The sequence below is a fragment of the Lathyrus oleraceus genome, chromosome 5, assembly GCF_024323335.1.
Source record: "Lathyrus oleraceus cultivar Zhongwan6 chromosome 5, CAAS_Psat_ZW6_1.0, whole genome shotgun sequence".
Classification (NCBI taxonomy): domain Eukaryota; kingdom Viridiplantae; phylum Streptophyta; class Magnoliopsida; order Fabales; family Fabaceae; genus Lathyrus; species Lathyrus oleraceus.
The window spans coordinates 139468048-139489985 of record NC_066583.1 but is presented as its reverse complement, the minus strand read 5'-3'; the positions used below and the strand labels follow the sequence as shown (position 1 = coordinate 139489985).

Here is a 21938-nt window from a genome sequence, read left to right as displayed (position 1 = left end):
ACATATCATTTAACCAAATTCAAATCAAATCAAGTTTCAACCAAATTTTCATTCATTCATTAATACCATACATTCAAAATCATATCCGACCATACATTCATATATAGGCCATTACATAACCATGAACCAAAATTGCAACATACATATCTACATAAACCATTTCACTTCAATACAAAAACCATTGTTTGAACCAGTTTCCAAACTTTCCATTTCATATATAAACCATACAAATACATACACCCAAATTGCCTCATTTATGTCAATCACATCCTACGTTTGAAACTGAGTTCATGAAATGTGTTCACGACACCGAGACCATTGATGAGTTTGAGTCTTGTTGGCGCTCCCTATTGGATGGATACTGTGTCGTGGATAATCAATGGCTTCACTCAATTTACAATGCACGACACCTTTGGGTCCCTGTCTACCTGCGCGACACGTTTTTTGGACAGATATCTTTAAATGCTGGAAATGAATGTTTGAACTTTTTCTTTGACGGACATGTCAATGCATCCACCACATTACAGTTGTTGGTTAGACAGTATGAGAAAGCTGCATCAACTTGGCATGAAAGAGAACTGAAAGCAGATTTTGAAACTACCCATACTAGCCCAGTTTTAAAAAACACCCTCTCCTATGGAAAAGCAAGCTGCAAATACCAGAAAGATATTCATCAAATTCCAAGACGAGTTAGTAGAGACAATGGCGAATCCTGCTACCAAAATCGATGATGCGGGAACTATCACCACTTACCGGGTTGCCAAATTTGGGGAAAACCAAACATCTCACACTGTCTCTTTTAATTCTTCTGAGATGAAAGCTGGTTGCAGCTATCAGATGTTTGAATATTCAGGAATCATTTGCCGGCACGTATTAGCAGTCTTTAGAGCTAAAAATGTTCTTACACTCCCGCCTTGTTATGTGTTGAAACGCTGGACAAGGAATGCCAAAACTGGTGTCCTGTTAGATGAACGTGCATCTCAACTGCCTTGTAGTTCTCGTGACTCTACGACAGTACGTTACAACAGTTTGCGCCAAGAAGCAATCAAGTATGTGGAAGAAGGTGCTGAATCAGTCCAAACACATCGTGTTGCAAATGGCCTAGAGCAATGATACTGCAGAACCATACCACTACGAGTTTGCAATGATAATACTCCACACACATTCCAAGTAAAACCTGCAAATGGCAAAGGAAAAGCAGTACAACATCAGTCCAAGCTTCTAGAAACAATCTTCTCTCTTACATCAAAACCACTTGCAAAACTTGCCACCAGGATCAGCGAGCTTTATGAAAATTTCAGTTAGAAACATGAAATGCACAGTTGGACAGAAAGATTTAGGCTTTGGCTAAAGGAACTGTCAGTATTTAAAAAGTCACTGCTCCACAATGGCAATGCTTTGGATGAGTAAATAGGTGTAAACCAAGTACCAAATGAAGAACTCCCTATTTGGCTGGCAGCTCAGAGGGCAGTAACTCGATATGAAGGGATTTTGTCACCTGTTGGTCTTCGTGAAAGGCTCTTGAGAGGATTGCTTTCTTGGATTGGACTCATTCCCCTTAAATCAGAAACATCTTTTCAGGTTGAAAATGATGGTAACTCTCCTGAACCTTATCTAAGGCTTACTTTTTTTATCAAGGATATCACTCAGTGATACATGGAGACATGCAACAAGGAAGTACTGCGGAAATGATCCTTGGAAAATGTTAAAAACTTCCATTTCCATACTTTTCTCAAAATCAGTCCTGCAAGAACCAGCCTTGAGGAATTAATTCTATTATATACTGAGGAAAATAGTAAGTCAAACCGATATTGCAAACCTATTTACATTACAACAGACCAAGGAGAGATGCAGCATCAACATAAGCTTCTCATACTGTATGCAACTCAAACCGGCAATGCATTGGATGCTACTGAACGTCTCTCTCATGAAACCAAACTTCCAACTATCCAACGAATTTCAATCCAAATGGTATCCATCAAACCTCCCTAATAGTCATCCAAAGCTGAGTTCAAAACCAAGGCCACGTGAAAAGAACCAAAGTTACTCATGAATGCTCCAAATTTCACTGCAGTAAGAGCAAGGTAAATTAGCCAAGGCAGTTAAAGTTCAAAAATCCCAAAATGGAATGGAGACAAAATTCAAAGAAAAAGCATAGGTTCAGGTTACCTTTTCCAAATCCAAGCATCAAAAAGACCGATCCAAACTGAGTCCACCGAAAGGAGTTGGCAGATACCTATTTCAATCTACCATACAACAACCCCAAACGCTAATTTGTTGGGGATAAAAGGTGAGAGGTAAGGACGGAGAGAGGAGAAAAAAATCAAGGAGGCGGACAAGAGACGAAAAAAGACCCTAAATTCGGAGACCATGAAAACCTGAAAGCTAGCGAAGGGAGGCAGTTGCAAGCTCGTCATTACCGCCGCCGAAGGTGAGTTTTTGCTTGAATCTCTCTGAAGTGTTTGATTTTTGGAGTGAGAGCGAAAGGTTGAGGATGAGCGAAAGAGAGACGCGATTGAGAGAGCGATTGAGAGAGGTGTGAGATAGAGAGATTTTTGAGAGCGAAATCGATTGGGAGAAAGACGACTGAGTTCTGGATCTTTCATTTGTGTCCTCACTCTTTCTTTTCTTTTTTATTTGCTCTTTCTTAAACAGACCATTAAATTCATTTAAGTGACCATTTAGTTTCCCTTACAGTTGGTCATTAACTTTGGCCTATGGGTATTAGTAACATATTCATGTTTATCTCCACCAATTAACTTTGGCTAGGGTTGTGTTTTATATTCCTCCATCATTTAGTTAAGTGGTCCATTAACAGTAGCCCATCTCATTTTAATTAATTTGTTTTCTAAACTATCTTCAGCTAGTTCTGTTTATATACCCAAGTTGTTATTGTAAATAATAACTAATCATAAGTGGTTTAGTGGAGAGAGAGCAGTTTCATTGCCTTTAGTGGAGTGGGTTTGATACTTGGGGATATCAAATCTTCATGTTTCTATTTGTTATGCTTACTATTTTATTTAATTTTGTATATAAATTCTACTATTTATTTTATTTTAATTTTTTTTATCAATCTAATTTGATCGATATTTAGTCGTTTGTATCTTTAAATGTTTACCTTTTAGATTTAATTAATGGTTGAATTTCCGATATTTTTTTATTCGATTAGTTGGTTTTTGTGTGTTAACTAATTTAGATAGGTTATTAGTACCCATATCCATACTTTTACACGTGTAAATAATCATACTCAAATTTCATTCGATTTCAAAATCAATTTCGACTTTCCTCAATTTCAAAATACATTCCAAAAATAATGTGAATCATTTCAAGATCATTTCACAAGTCAAACATAATATTCAAACCCTTTTCTAAAACGTGAAGAAAAAGATTATCCTGGATGGAATATCCAGTTATAATCCCGAATATTAGGCTCAAGCTGTAAGAGCTTGCAAGCCATAAATATTCGTCTTCTCACCAAAATATCTGTAAATATCTCAAATCACCTTCTTAATAAAACTTGAAGAAAAAGATTATCCTGGATGGAATATCCAGATATAATCCCGAATATTGGCTCAAGCTGTAAGAACTTGCAAGCCATAAATATTCGTCTTCTCTCCAAAACACTCGTAAATATTCGAACTATTTTTCTTAACAACATTGGAAAGAAACAGGCTGCCTGGGTGGAATGTCCAGACGTAGTCCCGAGTGTTAGACCCAAGCTGTAAGAGCTTGTAAGTCACAAGTACTCGTCTTTCAAACTTCAAAATACCTAATTCCTACCTTAATACTTTTTCAATAAAGATGGAAATGGAACATGGTGTATACCGTGCACTCTTGAGACTAGGATTCGAGATGGATATCTCGCTCATCCAAGTTCTCGCCATCATTCAAAATATATCCAACCAATCAAACTCTTTTTCTTGCCGTCATGCGATTAATCAAAAAACCTTTTCATAAACGAAAGGTATCTTGTCTTAAGTGATACAAAACAATGTTTCGGCCACGATTGTTGAGTCGAGATAAGTGACGCTTTTCTGAATGTAGATTTATAAATCCGTTCGATGTGTGGTATGCGTCCGCTCCTCATATGTTTTGGGTAAAAAAATGTTTTCGTCGATTAATACAGTATAGCTTTCGCTAAAATCGATCAACAAACAAACATTTTTCTACCCAGAACTACGTAAGCCTTGATTTCTCTTTTGAGATACGTAGGAGCAGGATTTTAAATCTTGTCAGGCCCACTAATAAAAAACTTAGGTTTAGTCCTTCGTCAAAAATCCAAAAACATTCTCTTCTCATCCTTTCTTTCTTTCCCACCTAATAATTCGAAAAGCCTAATATTTCAATTAACACTAACGCACACAACTAACCTAATGGTTCCCTTTGAGTACAACGGACGTGAGGGGTGCTAATACCTTCCCCTTGCGTAATCGACTCCCGAACCCTGATATTGGTTGCGATGACCATATCTTATCCTTTCTTTTAGAGGTTTTATCGATATTTCCCCGTTCCTTTTTAGGAATAAATAAAGTTCGGTGGCGACTATGTTCAGTCCATCATTGCGAGCGTGCGATCGCGCTTCACTTTAAAGTCGTATCCCCATTTTTTCGAGGTGCGATAGATGGCGACTCTGCTGGGGATTTTTTCCTAAGTGAGTCTAGCCTAGTTAGATCGTTTGTGTGCCTTTGTTTGTTTACCTATGTGGCTTTCCTTTATTGTTTTTACTATCTCTATTGTCATATTGATATGAATCTGTTGTATTGGTTCGATTATGGTTTGGTACTTGGATACTCTGATTGCAAACCTTGTGGGAAAGACTTTTTACCCGAGTCTCGAGTAAAAACATAAGATAGGATGAGGTTGAGTAGTGCGGGTCCGCGAGATGTATTTCTCGTTGGGTCGGTACGAGAACCTTACTTAGAGTAGATTCTTGAGAGGATGTCGTCGCTCGGCAAGTAAGTTGCCGTAAGCTTCGATATTTTCTTTAGGATCCACGACTCTGAGAACCATTTGTAGAACCTTAGTTCTTTGTCCAACTAGGAAAGATGGTTGCGTAGTGTGGGTCTGGGAGATGAATTTCTCGTTGGATCGATGCAAGAACCTCACTTAGAGTAGATTCTTTAGATGGAGTTGATGCCCGACAAGTAAGTTGCCGCAGGTAGAAAACAGTCTAATGGATCCGTGACTCGAGGAACTTTTTAAAAAAAACCTTAAATCATACCTGGTGAGAACCTTGTTCTATATTAAGCAATCAGACTTATCCATGCCTTAAGCCTATTGAACCTATACAAAAAAATGCATCACATTCATACATTGCATCAACATCATAAAAAGCAAGCTCTTAGTTGTCTCTTATTTGTTTCAGGAATTGAGAACTTGAAAATGACAACTTCAAGGAGACACACTTTCACGCTTAAGTACAAGGAACCTAAGTTGGACAGTCTGAAGGGTTTGATTTCTGATTTGACTCTCAGCAAATGTGATGAGTTCGAAAAAAACTATGGGAAAATTTTCAGCCTTCTAACTAAGAAAGTTGACTATGGAATTATCGGCTCTTTGGCACAATTATGATCCCCCTCTACGCTGTTTCACATTCGCTGATTTCCAGCTAGCTCCTACTCTGGAAGAAGTTGAGAGAATCGTGGGTCTCAAATTGAAAGATTTTAATCCATTTCCAAAGCTCGAAGAAGATATGGGTCCAAAGAAGATAGCTTCAGCCCTAAGTATCAATGTCCCGACTGTTCGAGACAATTGGGTTGAAAAAAGGGGTTGCGAAGGTTTTGCCGTGATGTTTTATGAAAATTTAGCTCTAAAGTTCAAGAAAAGTGGAAATTGGAATGCATTCTATGTTGTGTTGGCTTTGTTGATCCATGGGATTGTGCTCTTCCCAAATGTTGAAAAATTTGTGGATCAAGTAGCCATAGAAGTTTTTCTCTCTGGCAACCCAGTACCATTTCTCTTAGCTGACATTTACCATACCCTTCACGCTCGACATGAAAAGAGGGGTGGAACTTTGTTGTGTTGTGCTCCTTTGCTTTACACTTGGTTCATGCAACACATGCCCAAAGAAGGTCCTTTTGTGGCAAAAGAACTTAAGTCTCCTAAAAAATTAGCTTCTCTCACCGCAAGTTCCATCAGATGGTATATCCGAGAGTGGGAAACCCCAAACATTATAGTCAACTATGGGGAATTTCCTAATGTACCGTTGTTGGGTACCAAGGGTTGCATCAATTATAACCCTATGCTATCTCGGATGCAACACGGTTACTCCATGGATGGTCCTCCTGACGCAAAGGACTTACAGCCATTTGTGCTCTCTGACATCCAAGCAAGCAATCCTGATGTAAGAGCAGTATGAAAGGCTTGGTTAAAGGTTGTAAGAAAGGGTAAAGAGTTTGGAAAAAGAAACATTCTCGCCAAAGAACCTTACATTCAATGGGTGAAAGAAAGAGTTGAGGAAATCCATTTGCCATTTATCTTAAAGGCTTCAGCTTTTCCTAAAGCTCCTGAGCCCAAGCCCATACTCCCTGAGGACATGGAGAAAATCGCTACTAAGGTTAAGGAGCTCGAATTGGAGAATACTGAATTACGAATTCAAATGAACCGAGTTATCTTGGATAATCAGAATTTGAAAGAGGAACGTAAGGGAAAGGCCCAAGAACTTGAGGATAGTAACAAGAGAGCCAGGCTATTGGAAGACCAGAAAGATGATCTTGATCATATCCTATTGGGTTCCACATCAGTGATCCGAACCAGGAAGGAAGAGCTCAAGAAAGTTGAGTATAGGATCTGTGAGTTAGGGAGAATGTTGGATAAATCTCTTATGGATAAAAAAGAAATTAAGCTCGACTTTGAGGCATAGATCCGTGACTTGAGGGACGCTCTGAAGAAATGCGAGGAAAAGTTGTCTCGCGAGATACTCCAAAAAGAAGAAGCTGAAAGAAACTGTCACCGTCTCAGGTACCAGTTGGAAGAAGCTACTAGGAGGTTTACAGTTTTGGAGAGCCAAGAAGGTGATGCAGCCTACTTACTCCTAAAGAATGATTGTGTGTAATGGAAAAGGTTGTATAGAGAGGCTAGAGCAACCTTAGATGAAGATCAAAAGGTCATCCAAAAACTCCAAGAGCTCTATGTTGAATGGAATGGCAAGTTCCGCAACTTAGCTAGGTTTGTTAACCTCAATATGTTGGAAGTCCCAGAAAAACTCTAGGAAGCGGATTGGTGTATGTGTCCAGAAAACACGCCTCCTCAAGTTTTCAATTTCGTCAAGTTTATCAAGAAAATGATGAATGAGCTCACCACAGATCTGGCTACGATCATAAGAGCTGAGACAGAGCTTAAGTTTACTTGTACTTGAATTTGAATTGTTGGTGTTTAAATCTTTTTGTATTCGAATCATGTGTACTTGAAGTTGAATCCTTTTGTATTCAAATTTGATTTTAATTAATGGAAGTTGTCATTTTGGGTCTCAATTATTACATATTGTTCTTATATTCTAACATTGCTGAAATAAATAATAAAGATAACTAAGAGCTTTGCACAAAATGCACCCATAACATGCACTCATGTCATTCTTCAAACAAAAAACTCATTTTTGTGTCTTCTTCAGTTCCACACTGAGTCCTCAACATCACTACAACACCAGAGCCAACGCTCGTCAAAGAATGGCAGATCAAGAACAAGAATTGGAGCGAGTAAGCTCAGAACTCGAAGACCTGCGAGGAAACATGGGTCAAGTTATGGAGATACTACAGGTCATCAGGGCAAAGTTGGACACCCAAACGACGGTCGTTTCAGAAATCGTCGGTCCATCGATTGAACCCCAACCTGCAAGGACAATACCAACAACCTGGCCAGCATACAGTTTACCTCCCGGTTTCACACCTCCAGTTGAAGGCGCCCCTGGTTTTGCACAATCAACTCAGCAAATGGCTCCTCTACCAACCATCAATGAAAATCATCCAGTGGTCCACACGTTCGCACCACCTCTTGTTCGTGCACATGTGCAACCTTACTTTGAGGATCAACAACATGCTCCGGACTTTTCAGATGAAGATGAGGAAAGGCAGGAAGACATAAGAGGGATGAAGGAGAATTTCCAGATTCTTGAGAAAAGGTTAAGGGCTATGGAAGGTGACCAAGTTTTTGGTGCTACTGCTAAGGAGATGTGCTTAGTGTCAGGTCTTGTGATTCCTGCGAAGTTCAAGACCCCAGATTTCGATAGGTATGAGGGCCACTGGTGTCCTAAAAGTCACCTTGTTATGTACTATCGAAAAATGGTTGCGCATGTGGAGGATGATAAACTTATGATACATTGCTTCCAAGACAGCTTAAGGGGTGATCCCTCCAAGTGGTACTTAAGCCTTGATCAAAGTAGGATTCGTTGTTTCCAAGACTTATCTGATGCTTTCATCCAAAATTATAAGTATAACATGGATATGGCCCCAGATAGGAGGCAATTGCTCAGCATGTCCCAGAAAGATAATGAGTCTTTTAAGGAATATGCACAACGATGGAGGGAAGTGGCCTCGCAAGTCGAACCACCCCTGGCTGAGAAGGAGTTAGCAGATTGGTTCATGGATACAGTCAAACCTGTGTTCTATGAAAGAATGGTGAGTAGTGTATCTACAAGCTTCTCTGACCTGGTCGCTGTGGGCATAAAGGTCGAGCTTGGATTAAAAAATGGAAAAATGATGACTACCTCTGAAACATCTGGTAGTAATGCGAAAAAGTTTCCTGGAAGTTTTCAAAGAAAGAAAGAGGGTGATACAAATGCAGTATCAACCAGTCAAAGAAGGAGTCATTCATGGAAGAAACAACATCAACTTACTCAGCAACACCAATTTTCTCAACAACAACCAACTTATCCAGTACAATATGTTCAACAACCGTATGTGGCAGTTGTCACACCAAATTTCAACCAATCACAAGCTTCTGTCTATCAACCTATTCAACAAGCACCAGTATACCAGCAAGCGCCCGCGCCACCTGCTTATCAACAGCCAAGGGCACAGGCTCCTCGTCCACAAAATCCTCCAAATCAGAATAGGGTACAAAGAGGTAGACTTTCGTTTGCTTCAATCCCTATGACATACACTGAATTGTACCCATCGTTACTACAGAGAGGGTTGGTGACTCCCAGACCTTTGGGTCCTCCACCAAATCCTTTACCTCCATGGTACAATCCAGATGCCCATTGTCCTTTCCATGGGGGTGCCCCTGGACATGATTTAGAAGGATGTTATGCTTTAAAGCATATTGTGCGAGACCTGGTTGAGAAGAAGACTCTTTCATTTCGAGACGTCGGACCCAATGTCAAAAGTAACCCTTTGCCAGCACATGGTGATGTTAATGCCGTCGAGGATGCTTCTGATGTGTGTATAATCAAAAACGTGGAAGATGTTACAACTCTGTTGCTAGCACTTCATGCAGGATTGGTGGGGGCTAGATTGATTGATACATGTCACGACAACTGTGAGGAATGTGCCGTTCATCCAAGAGGATGTAAAGTGGTACGAAATGACATTCAGAACTTAATGGATCAAGGTGTTTTACAAATTTGTGGTCCAACAACAAACGAGGAAGTTTCAGTCATTGAACCCGTTTTTAATATACCAGAACCGTTTGAGGTAACTTATCACAGAAGAGATGTTGTTCATCCATCACCCGTGGTAGTTTGCATGCCTACCCCATTTCCTTTTGAAAGCACCAAGGCGGTACCCTGGAAGTACGACATAACAGTGGTAGATGGAGTGGTAGATGGAAAGCCCAAAGTTGCTGAAAGTAAGAAAGGTTTGGAGAATGTTGACACCGACATCACTAACATCGCAGGGACAAGCATGATGACCCGCAGTGGTCGGATTTATACTCCCAATATTAATGTGAACCCTCAAGAGTCAACAAGGGAAGCTGCAAATGTAAATCCTACCCCAGAGCATGGAGAAGCACAGCCGACTGTGCAAGCAGATGAAGCAAGTGAGTTCCTAAGGATAATAAAGAAATTTGACTACAAGATAGTTGATCAGTTACATCAAACACCATCAAAAATATCTATCTTGTCTTTGCTTCTGAATTCCGAAGCTCATAGGGAGGCTCTACTGAAAGTGCTTGCTCAGGCTCATGTTACCCAAGATATAATGGTCGGCCAATTCGATGGAGTGGTCGCCAATATCACAGCCTGTAACACTCTAAGTTTCGGCAATGAAGAGCTACCCAAGGAGGGGAGGAATCACAACCGCGCCTTGCACGTATCCATAAAATGCCAAGAAGATGCTCTAGCCAGAGTTTTAGTTGACATTGGATCATCCCTCAATGTTCTACCAAAGATGGCACTTGCTAAATTGTCTTACCAAGGTTCGGAGTTGAAACCTAGTGCACTTGTGGTAAAAGCATTTGATGGTTCTCGAAGGACAGTAGTTGGGGAGGTAGAGCTACCAATACAGATCGGACCGCATGTATTCCCCATCAATTTCCAGGTCATGGACATAAATCCCGCTTATAGCTGCCTTTTGGGACGACCATGGATACATGCTGCTGGTGTAAGAACAAAAATTGTTCTACAACAGATTCCATGATTTTGATGATAACAAAGGATGAAACCAAAAATGACACCCTAACGAAAAGTTTCTAAGTGTGCAGGGTTCTAAGGAAAGAAGGAAGAGATCTGATGATGTCATCAGATACAAAATCATATCAGATACAAATTATCAGAAGATCAGAAGCATCTGAAGTAGAAACATGCTCAAGAAGTTCTAACTCTGAGCAAAACAGTAGAATATCAGAAGCATCTGAAGAAGAAGTGCACTCTAGAGATTCTGACTCTGAACAACGGTATATCATTCCAGAAGCTCTCAGCGTCATCTGAAGACATCATCAGAAGCTCTGAATCAACATAGGAAGATTCCAAGATTCCCAGAGTCACGCAGACTTTGATAATGAATTTCCTAATACAGAAAGAGTAACGTTAACTTCAAATTCAAATGGAAAGGAACTATATTTGGAAAGAAGTTATTCGGGGAAACAAAGTTGTTTTGGCAAGAAACAACAGAAGTTATGGCATTAATCCCTATTCAAGACAAATTATCTGCCATCAATTTCAACGGTCCTTTCACTCCTATATAAAGGACAGCAATTCACATTGAGAGGCGTGCAAGCATACACTGAAACATTCTCTCTCTCTCTCAACATTTCACAAAGCTTTTGCTTAGAATGTGAAACACTCTTTTGTTCTTATTGTTGTAATATTTGCTTATCCTAGAAGCACTCTAGATTACATAGTCTTTTATCTATGTTTTATTTCCTCAAGTGACTCTGTGTAGTCTGTATACTTGAGAGGACTAGGAGATCTTTCTCTTAGACGTTGGTTGTAAACAATCTTTCAAGATTAGTGGATTAAGTCCTTGTTGAAGGCGAAATCACCTCTGCCGGGTGGACTGGAGTAGCTTTGTGTTATAAGCGAACCAGTATAAATTCCTTGTGTGGTCTTTATTTTTAAAAAGCGCTTATTTTCCAAAACAATTCAAACCCCCCTTTCTTGTTTTTCTCACCTTCAATTGGTATCAGAGCTTCGGCTCTGTTATTGATTTTCTAATCAAACACTTAACAGTGTAGAGAGATCCAGAACGAGAAAAACTATGGCCCACACAAATGAAAGAGACAGTTACAATGCTAAGCCTCCTGTTTTTGATGGAGAGAAATTCGACTACTGGAAAGATAGAATTGAAAGTTTCTTTCTGGGTTATGATGCTGATCTCTGGGACATTGTCACAGATGGATACACACCTCCAGTGTCAGAAAACGGAGTTGAAGTTCCCAGAAGTAAGATGTCAGAAGATCAGAAGCGTGTCTTCAAAAATCACCACAAGGCCAGAACCATACTTCTCAATGCTATATCTTACAACGAGTATGAAAAGATCACCAACAGAGAAACAGCCAAAGACATACTTGACTCTCTGAAGATGACTCATGAAGGAAACTCCCAAGTCAAAGAGACAAAGGCTCTGGCGCTTATCCAGAAATATGAAGCTTTCAAAATGGAAGATGACGAAGCCATAGAGGTAATGTTCTCTAGATTCCAAACTCTAATTGCAGGTCTCAAAGTTCTAGACAAAGGATACACAACCGCAGACCACGTCAAAAAGATAGTCAGAAGTTTGCCAAAGAAGTGGAGACCCATGGTTACTGCCCTGAAGCTGTCAAAGGATCTGAACAATATCAGTCTTGAAGAACTTGTCAGTTCCCTCAGAAGCCATGAGATAGAACTAGAGGAAGATGAGTCTCAGAAAAAGAACAAGTCTGTAGCATTAAAGTCCAGATCTGAAAGACGCAAATCTGACAGAACCAAAGCTCTCCAGGCAGAAACTGAAGACGCTGATGACTCTGAACCAGAAGATTCTGATGATGAAGAAGAATTGTCCCTCCTGACCAGAAGAGTTAAACAACTCTGGAAAAAGAGGAACAACAACTTCAGAAGACCAAGACCCAGAGGGGATCGATCAGAATCAACCTCAAAAGGTAAAACTAACAAAGATATTACTTGTTATGAATGTAAAGAAACAGGTCACTACAGGAATGAATGCCCCAAGCTAAAGAAAGAAAATCCCAGAAAAGAAAGTTTCAAGAAAAATACCTTCAGGACAAAGAAAGGACTAATGGCTACCTGGGATGATAGTGAATCTGGTTCATCAGAATCTGACTCTGATGAACAGGCCAATGTGGCATTTATGGCTACCACGTCCAGAAGTAGCTCAGATGAAGAATCTGAAGAGGTATTTTCTGAACTCTCTCAATCTGATCTAGAATCATGCTTGTCAGAAACTCTTAGCTCATATCAGAAATTAAAACAAAAGTTTAAAAATATAAAAGACTGTCTTGAAGCAAAATTTGAAGAATGTGGCAAACTTGAGATGACAATTCTAGCACGTGAAGATAAAATCAGATCTTTAACATTAGAAAGAGAAGGAGCAAAAAGAAAATGTTTAGAATTGGAAGAAGCGTTATCTCAAGCTCCACAGACTTCAAATACAATAATTTATAAATACGAAGAAGCCTTTCAAGAATTTCTGAAAAATGGGATAGGTAGGAGTGTCATGGCATCCATGATTTATGGAGTCAGTCAGAACAATAAAAAGGGAATTGGGTATGATCCTAAAGAAGATAAAACTTCTACTGGTGACCAACTTAAATCTCCATTTTCATATCACTATACGCACACACAAGAACAAAAATTTGAAAATGCTAGAAAACCCAAAGTTATAAGAAACTCTGGGAAAACTAATCAGAAAGGACCCAAGAGACTCTGGGTACCAAAAGATAAGATTGTTTATGTTGCAGATATCCTATGCAGCAAAGTTAAGACACCAGTCATGGTACCTGGACTCTGGATGCTCGCGACACATGACGGGAAGAAAGTCTATGTTCCAGAGCCTGGAACTTAAAGACGCTGGATTCGTAGGCTTCGGAGGAGATCAGAAAGGAAGGATCAGAGGCTCCGGAACTATTGGTAATGGTACTCTTCCCTCTATATCTGATGTTCTTTACGTAGAAGGATTAATGCATAATCTGTTATCCATAAGTCAATTAAGTGATAACGGTTATGACGTGATCTTTAATCAAAAAACATGTAAAGCCATAAATCAAAACAATGGTTCAGTCCTATTCACAGGCAAGAGGAAAAACAATATTTATAAAATTAATCTTTCTGATTTAAAAGAACAAAATGTTAAATGTCTGATGTCTGTTCACGAAGAGCAATGGGTATGGCATAGACGCTTGGGCCACATTAGCATGAGAAAACTATCTCAGCTAAATAAACTCGAGTTAGTCAAAGGCCTACCTAAACTGAAGTTCTCTTCAGATGCTCTATGTGAAGCATGTCAGAAAGGAAAATTTTCAAAAACATCTTTTAAAAAGAAAACTATTGTTACTACCTCTAAGCCTCTGGAACTTCTCCACATTGACTTATTTGGTCCTGTGAAAACAGCATCAGTCAATGGAAAGAAGTATGGACTAGTCATTGTTGATGATTACAGTCGCTGGACATGGGTGAAATTCCTAAAGCACAAGAGTGAGTCTCACTCTGTATTCACTAGTTTCTGCTCCAAAGTGCAAAAAGAATTTGACTCTAAGATTATTAGAGTCAGAAGTGATCATGGTGGGGAATTTGAAAATAAATCCTTTGAGGAATTATTTGACTCTAATGGAATATCCCATGATTTCTCCTGCCCTAGAACTCCACAACAAAATGGAGTTGTAGAGAGGAAGAATAGGACACTCCAAGAGATGGCCAGAACTATGATCAATGAAACTAATATGGCAAAGCACTTTTGGGCCGAAGCTGTAAATATAGCGTGTTACATTCAGAATAGAATCTCCATAAGACCTATTCTGGATAAGACTCCCTATGAACTGTGTAAAGGAAGGAAACCAAACATTTCATATTTTCATCCATTTGGATGTTCTTGCTTTATTTTAAACACTAAAGAACATCTGAACAAGTTTGATTCCAAAGCACAAAAAGGTATTATGTTAGGATACTCAGAACGCTCTAAAGGCTACAGAGTATACAACACAGAAACCAAAATTGTGGAAGAATCAATTCACGTCAGATTTGACGATAAGCTTGACCCTGAAAAGTCAAAGCTAGTTGAAAATTTTGCAGATTTAGAAATCACTCTTGCAGGATCTGATAAAGCTCCAGAATCAACTGCCACTCAGAACTCTGAGGAAATCAAATCCCCAGAAATCCCAAAGAAAGCTAAAAGTCGTATCAACGTATCTGAAGATTTGATTTTGGGCAACAAGGACGAACCTGTCAGAACCAGATCTACCTTCAGGACCTCTGAAGATACTCCTCTGGGACTAGTGTCTCTGATCGAGCCTACGTCCTGTGATGAAGCACTTCAAGATAATGACTGGGTTTCAGCCATGCAAGAAGAATTAGATCAATTCACAAAGAATGATGTCTGGTATCTTGTTCCTAAGCCCAGAGGCACTCACGTTATTGGAACCAGATGGGTATTCAGAAACAAGCTGAATGAGAAAGGAGAAGTCGTCAGAAACAAAGCTCGACTGGTAGCTCAAGGTTACAGTCAACAAGAAGGTATTGACTACAATGAAACCTTTGCTCCAGTCGCAAGGTTAGAATCTATTCGTCTTCTTGTCTCTTTTGCTATAAACCACTCTATCAAATTATATCAAATGGATGTCAAGAGCGCATTCCTTAATGGTTATATATCAGAAGAAGTGTATGTCAACCAACCTCCAGGTTTTGAAAATCCAAAATTTCCAGAACATGTCTTTAAACTTAAAAAATCTTTATATGGACTTAAACAAGCTCCCAGAGCTTGGTATGAACATTTAAGTAATTTTCTTCTGGAACACAATTTTATCAGAGGAAAAGTTGACTCCACACTCTTCTGTAAGAACCTTAACAATGATCTCATGATATGCCAGATATACGTTGATGATATTATTTTTGGTTCAGCTAACGCCTCTGTTTGTCAAGAATTCTCTGAGTTAATACAGGCAGAATTTGAAATGAGCTTAATGCAAGAACTAAAGTTCTTTATGGGAATTCAAATTAATCAAACTTCAGAAGTCACGTACGTTCATCAAAGCAAATACATTAAAGATGTTCTGAAGAAATTTGACATGGCTGACTGCAACTCTGCAAAAACTCCCATGCATCCAACATGCATTCTTGAAAAGGAAGAAGTAAGCAAAAAGGTTTGTCAGAAGCTCTATCGAGGTATGATAGGCTCTTTTCTCTATCTAACTGCTACTCGACCTGATATTCTCTTTAGTGTCTGTCTCTGTGCCAGATTCCAATTAGATCCTAGAGAAACTCACTTAACAGCAGTTAAGAGAATTCTCAAATATCTGAAAGGAACTCCTAACCTGGGCCTGATGTATGAGAAAACATCAGAGTATAGACTTTCGGGTTACTGTGATGCAGATTATGCAGGAGATAGATTAGAACGAAAAAGCACATCTGGAAATTGCCAGCTCCTGGGAAACAATCTGATATCCTGGGCCAGCAAGAGACAGTCAACTATCGCTCTATCTACTGCAGAAGCAGAATACATCTCAGCATCACTGTGCACAACTCAGATGCTCTGGATGAAGAATCAGTTAGAAGATCTGCAAATCTTCGAGAGTAACATTCCTATCTTCTGTGATAACACTGCTGCCATTTGTCTAAGTAAGAATCCCATTCTACACTCCAGAGCTAAGCACATTGAAATAAAACATCATTTTATCAGATACTATGTTCAGAAAGGGATAGTAACATTGAAGTTCATTGATACTGATCATCAATGGGCAGATATATTTACTAAGCCTTTAGCTGAAGATAGATTTCTTTTTATCTTAGAAAATCTGAACATTCAAAATTGCCCTGAATAAATTGTGCCTCTGAAGATGTAAAATGAGACTCTGACATAAACAAATGAGCTTCTGTCTCTGACTCTGACACTTCTACCAAGTTAAGAAGATATATGAGTTAGAAATCTCCAGGAACCAATCCTTTGGTATTCCTAAAGATCAGATACATCAAACCACGTGGAGCACTTAGCGTCTAACCTTGGAACTTCTAGACAGCTGTCCAGAAGAAATTCAAAGGCCAGACGTTTGAGATCTCCTCGAGCAGTGTGCATACTGTTGGGATTAGACATTCATTAATGAGCCATAATCATTTTTCCCCCAAGCGTGCTAACTTGGTTTTCGTGCTAACGCTGAATTGTGTGTTGTTTTGCATGTGTTTTTGTTTAGGGTATTTAAACACTCCTCTCACACTTCACACACTTTTCACTCTCACTCACTCTCAAACCTATTCTCTGAAGCATTTCTGCAAGCATTTCATCTTCAACTCATTTTCATCAACAATGGATGCTCAACAACAACAAGTTTTCAACTTATGTGAATCACTGGTAGACTTCAACAACATGAAAAGGAATGGAGTAGATCTTACTGAAGAACTTCGTCAACAAGGTTGGGAAAACTACTTTCAACGGCTTTATGGCCCTGTTTACCCATACCTCATCAAAGAATTATGGAGATTTGCTGACGCTGATGATCATTTCATCGTCTCCTACGTGTTGGGGGTCAAGATAGTGATTACTGAAAAATCAATTGCTTCTCTACTGAACATGGAGAAAACTGGAGGAAGAAGGATCTACGACATCAACCCTAGATCAAGGTACATTGCTCAAGTAATCAATCCCACCATCTTCAAACCTAACACTGAAGGCAATCCATCAAAGAACAAAGAACTTCATCAGGACCTCAGAGTATGGCTCAAGATAATTCTGGGAACCATTCATCACCGCCCAGCATCAAACTCCTCTGACTACATCAATACAGATCAGAAGTGCATTCTGTATTGCATTCACAAAGGTTTGAAGCTCTGCCTCCCAACACTACTCTTCAAGTATCTCAGAGATTATGTACGGGAGACCAGAAACAACATGAAACCCAGAACCTACATCCCTCTGGGAAGACTTCTGTCTGATGTTCTGATCGAAAATGGGCTTGTAGATCATCTGGAGAAGAACAAACTTATGGAAGATCTGGCGATAGATACTGGAAAGCCTCTTAACTCCAGAAATCTGAAGAGCATGGGAATTCTGAAGAAGATTCAAGTCAAACCCACGCTGGACACCTCCTGGGACGCCTTGAAAGATCAGAGGAAGCTGCCACATGGTCTTGCAAGGTTCTACAAGAATGAACCCGGAGAAGCAATCCTTCACTACATGCAGCGTCTGAAGGATGAAGGAGTTGACATCTCTGACTTCAGACTGGACGATTGTCTAGATTCAGAAGAAGACTTCGTCAAGTACAAAAGAGGTCCCTCTGAAAATAAGTCTTCAAAGGCAAAGAAAGCAAGGCTAGGAGAAACTTCTGAAACAAGATCTCCAGCGCCTCTGCAAGTAACTACTGGTAAGTCTGCTCCCTCTATTCCCTCTGAACCTCCTGTGGCTTCCTCTAATCCTCTCCCAGCACCTATATACACCACCTCTGAAACCCCACCTTCTACAACCAGAACCTCACAACCTTTACCAAAATTCAATCTTGCCCATACCTCTTTACCACGTTCTGAAGCTGAAGAACTCAATCAAACCACCTCTTCATCTTCACCCCCAGAATCACCTTCCTATCTTATCCTCTCCTCTGACCCAGAACCTTCTGACCCCGCTTCTCCCACTTTAGCTCACCTTTATTCTCTAAACCGAAACTCACAACAACCACAACAACCTCCACCTGAACCTGAAGTCACTTCACCACCCCCAGAACAAACAACCAACAACCCTTCTGAAGCTCAACCCTCTGACATCACCCCCCAAAACACTTCCGCTGAACCTAAACCTCTAACTTTAAACTTAAACCCTCCAAACTCTCCACCCCAAACATCTGAACCCGAACCTGAACACTCCATGCCTACCCTTGAGGAAGCCATAATGTTGTTCGCAGGGGCTTCAGTACAGAAGGTCAAGTCTCTGACCATTAACTCTGGCATCAGTGATGATCCTGACTCTGTAAGGACACACTGGAACAGAGTCATTGGCTGGATGACTTCTGAAGCCTTCAAACAGAAGCACATCTCTGAGCAAGTCAGAAACGACTTCACCAGAGATGCTGAGGCAAGACTACAGGAAAAAGTTGCCAGAGAAGCTGAAGAAGAAGCAAGAAGACAAGAAGAAGAAAGAGCTCGACAAGCAGAAATCCAAAGGGGAAAGGAAGTTGAAGCCAAAGCTCTGGCCGATGCTGCTGCTGCTGCTGAAGCTGAAGCACAAGCTGCTGCTGAAGCTGAAGCGAAGGCCGCTGCTGAAGCACAGAGTGCTCTGACTCAGGGGGAGTCCTCCACTGTTGTCCCTATGGTTATCCAGACACTTGAAGAACTTAAGAAAGACCAGAAGGAACTCAAAGCCAGAATGGACAAACAGGATACCGTCAATGACAACATTCAGAACATGCTGGCTCAACTGCTTCAGAGGATGCCTCCTCCTCCCAACCCTTAGGCACTTAGGATCTTTTGCTTGTTGCTTTGCTTTCCTTGTTTCTGCCTGTTTATTTGTTTGCCATTGTCTCTGTTGCTCTTCTATCTGAATATAATATCTTTTTGATTATTTTGTCTTTTTGATTCTGACAAAAAGGGGGAGAAATCGAATATAGCTCTGATGAAATACTGCCTAATACCTTAAGCACTCTGCAACATATTTTTTTCTTAAAAATAAATTCATCTAACATTGGACTTAAGAAATTGCAGATAGTATCGAAACTTCATTGCTTGGAAGCTCTGGTAAGAACTTCTGAACTCCCTAGCTCATCTCAGGGGGAGCTCCTGATCTGATATTTCCTGTTTCATCTGCTATTTAAAGTTTGTTTTGTCATCATCAAAAAGGGGGAGATTGTAAGAACAAAAATTGTTCTACAACAGATTCCATGATTTTGATGATAACAAAGGATGAAACCAAAAATGGCACCCTAACGAAAAGTTTCTAAGTGTGCAGGGTTCTAAGGAAAGAAGGAAGAGATCTGATGACGTCATCAGATACAGAATCATATCAGATACAAATTATCAGAAGATCAGAAGCATCTGAAGTAGAAACACGCTCAAGAAGTTCTAACTCTGAGCAAAACAGCAGAATATCAGAAGCATCTGAAGAAGAAGTGCACTCTAGAGATTCTGACTCTGAACAACGGTATATCATTCCAGAAGCTCTCAGCGTCATCTGAAGACATCATCAGAAGCTCCGAATCAACACAGGAAGATTCCAAGATTCCCAGAGTCACGCAGACTTTGATAATGAATTTCCTAATACAGAAAGAGTAACGTTAACTTCAAATTCAAATGGAAAGGAACTATATTTGGAAAGAAGTTATTCGGGGAGACAAAGTTGTTTTGGCAAGAAACAACAGAAGTTATGGCATTAATCCCTATTCAAGACAAATTATCTGCCATCAATTTCAACGGTCCTTTCACTCCTATATAAAGGACAGCATTTCACATTGAGAGGCGTGCAAGCATACACTGAAACATTCTCTCTCTCTCTCTCAACATTTCACAAAGCTTTTGCTTAGAACGTGAAACACTCTTTTGTTCTTATTGTTGTAATATTTGCTTATCCTAGAAGCACTCTAGATTACATAGTCTTTTATCTATTGTTTTATTTCCTCAAGTGACTCTGCGTAGTCTGTATACTTGAGAGGACTAGGAGATCTTTCTCTTAGACGTTGGTTGTAAACAATCTTTCAAGATTAGTGGATTAAGTCCTTGTTGAAGGCGAAATCACCTCGACCGGGTGGACTGGAGTAGCTTTGTGTTATAAGCGAACCAGTATAAATTCCTTGTGTGGTCTTTATTTTGAAAAAGCGCTTATTTTCCAAAACAATTCAAACCCCCCTTTCTTGTTTTTCTCACCTTCAGCTGGGGCAATAACTTCTACTCTGCATCAAAAGATGAAGTTTGTTGTCAATAACAAGCTCGTCATTGTCTCGGGAGAAGAAGATTTTATCATCAGTCAACTCTCCTCTTTCCTTTATATTGAGGCTGATGAGGATGCCTTAGAGACCTCTTTCCAAGCACTTGAAATATCCAATGCCACACTTGAAAAGGTTAAGGATCCTATTGAGAAAACCAGTTTGTCGTTCGCTTCTTTGAAGAGTGCAAGATCAGCCGTTGAAAGTGGAGGCCCTGCAGGTTGGGGGCAAGTCATCAACGTCAATGAGAAAAATGATCGTTTTGGTTTGGGGTACAAGCCTTCTGCTAATGGAGGAGCCCTGGTCCCTGCAAAGGACTGTGTGTGGAGCATACAAGAAGTCTTCCTGAGCACAGGATTTATCCATGGAGATCAAGTTGGTACAGTGGAAGATGACATTGAAGATGGAGAAACATCAAACCTGATATACCGGTGTGAAGCAGCCCTAACCAATTGGGAAGCGGTTGAGATTCCAGAAGTTTTTCTCGTGTCAAAGTAATTGTGTTTTCCTTTGTGTTTTTGAAAATCCTTAGCTCTACCCAAGGCTAATGGATCATTTGTAGGGCCCCTTTTAAATTTCAAAAATCATTATGACAAATAAAGAGCATTTTGTTCAAATTCTTGTCGTTCATTTATTTGTTTTTCTTTCCTTAAAATGGCAATCCTTTCAACAACTACAAAAATATTTTTATTTCTTTTGCTTTTTATTTCCATTTTTCTAAAAAAAAACATCATTAAAAAACATGCAGAATAATCAATAAACCAGTTGAATTCGATGACCTCACTACTTCCTATAATTTTGAACTCCCCATCTACCAAGCGGAGGAGGAGAGTGAGGAAGATTGTGATTTCCCTGAAGAATTAGAAAGGATGCTCGAGCACGAGTCAAAGGCCCTTCAGCCACACCAAGAACCAGTGGAAACAATCAACCTTGGCACCGAGGAAGACAAGAAAGAGGTCAAAGTTGGGACTACACTTGGGGCAAGCATCAAAGAAAGATTGATCGAGTTGCTACAAGAATATGTAGATGTATTTGCTTGGTCGTATCAGGATATGCCAGGTTTAGACACTGATATTGTTGTCCATAAGCTACCACTACAGCCAGATTGTCCGCCAGTGAAGCAGAAGCTCCGAAGAGCAAGACCCGACATGGCTCTAAAGATTTGTGACGAGGTGAAACGTCAATTTGATGCCGGTTTTTAGCAGTTGCAAAGTACCCCCAATGGGTAGCCAATATTGTACCAGTACCCAAAAAGGATGGCAAGGTCAGGATGTGTGTTGATTATAGGGATTTAAACAAAGCTAGTCCAAAGGACGATTTCCCCTTGCCACATATTGACACTCTGGTAGACAACACTGCTAAGTTCACAGTCTTCTCCTTTATGGACGGATTCTCGGGTTATAATCAAATTAAGATGGATCCAGAAGACATGGAAAAGACCACATTCATCACCCCTTGGG

At 39.9% G+C, this 21938-nt stretch overlaps 2 pseudogenes; both read left to right on the top strand.

The window, feature by feature from the left end:
• The first annotated feature begins 245 nt into the window (after positions 1-245).
• LOC127079280 (protein FAR1-RELATED SEQUENCE 9-like) lies at positions 246-1113 on the top strand (annotated as a pseudogene).
• Positions 1114-8693: 7580 nt separating this feature from the next.
• LOC127079279 (protein FAR1-RELATED SEQUENCE 9-like) overlaps positions 8694-21938 on the top strand; it is a 43845-nt pseudogene continuing 30600 nt past the window's right edge.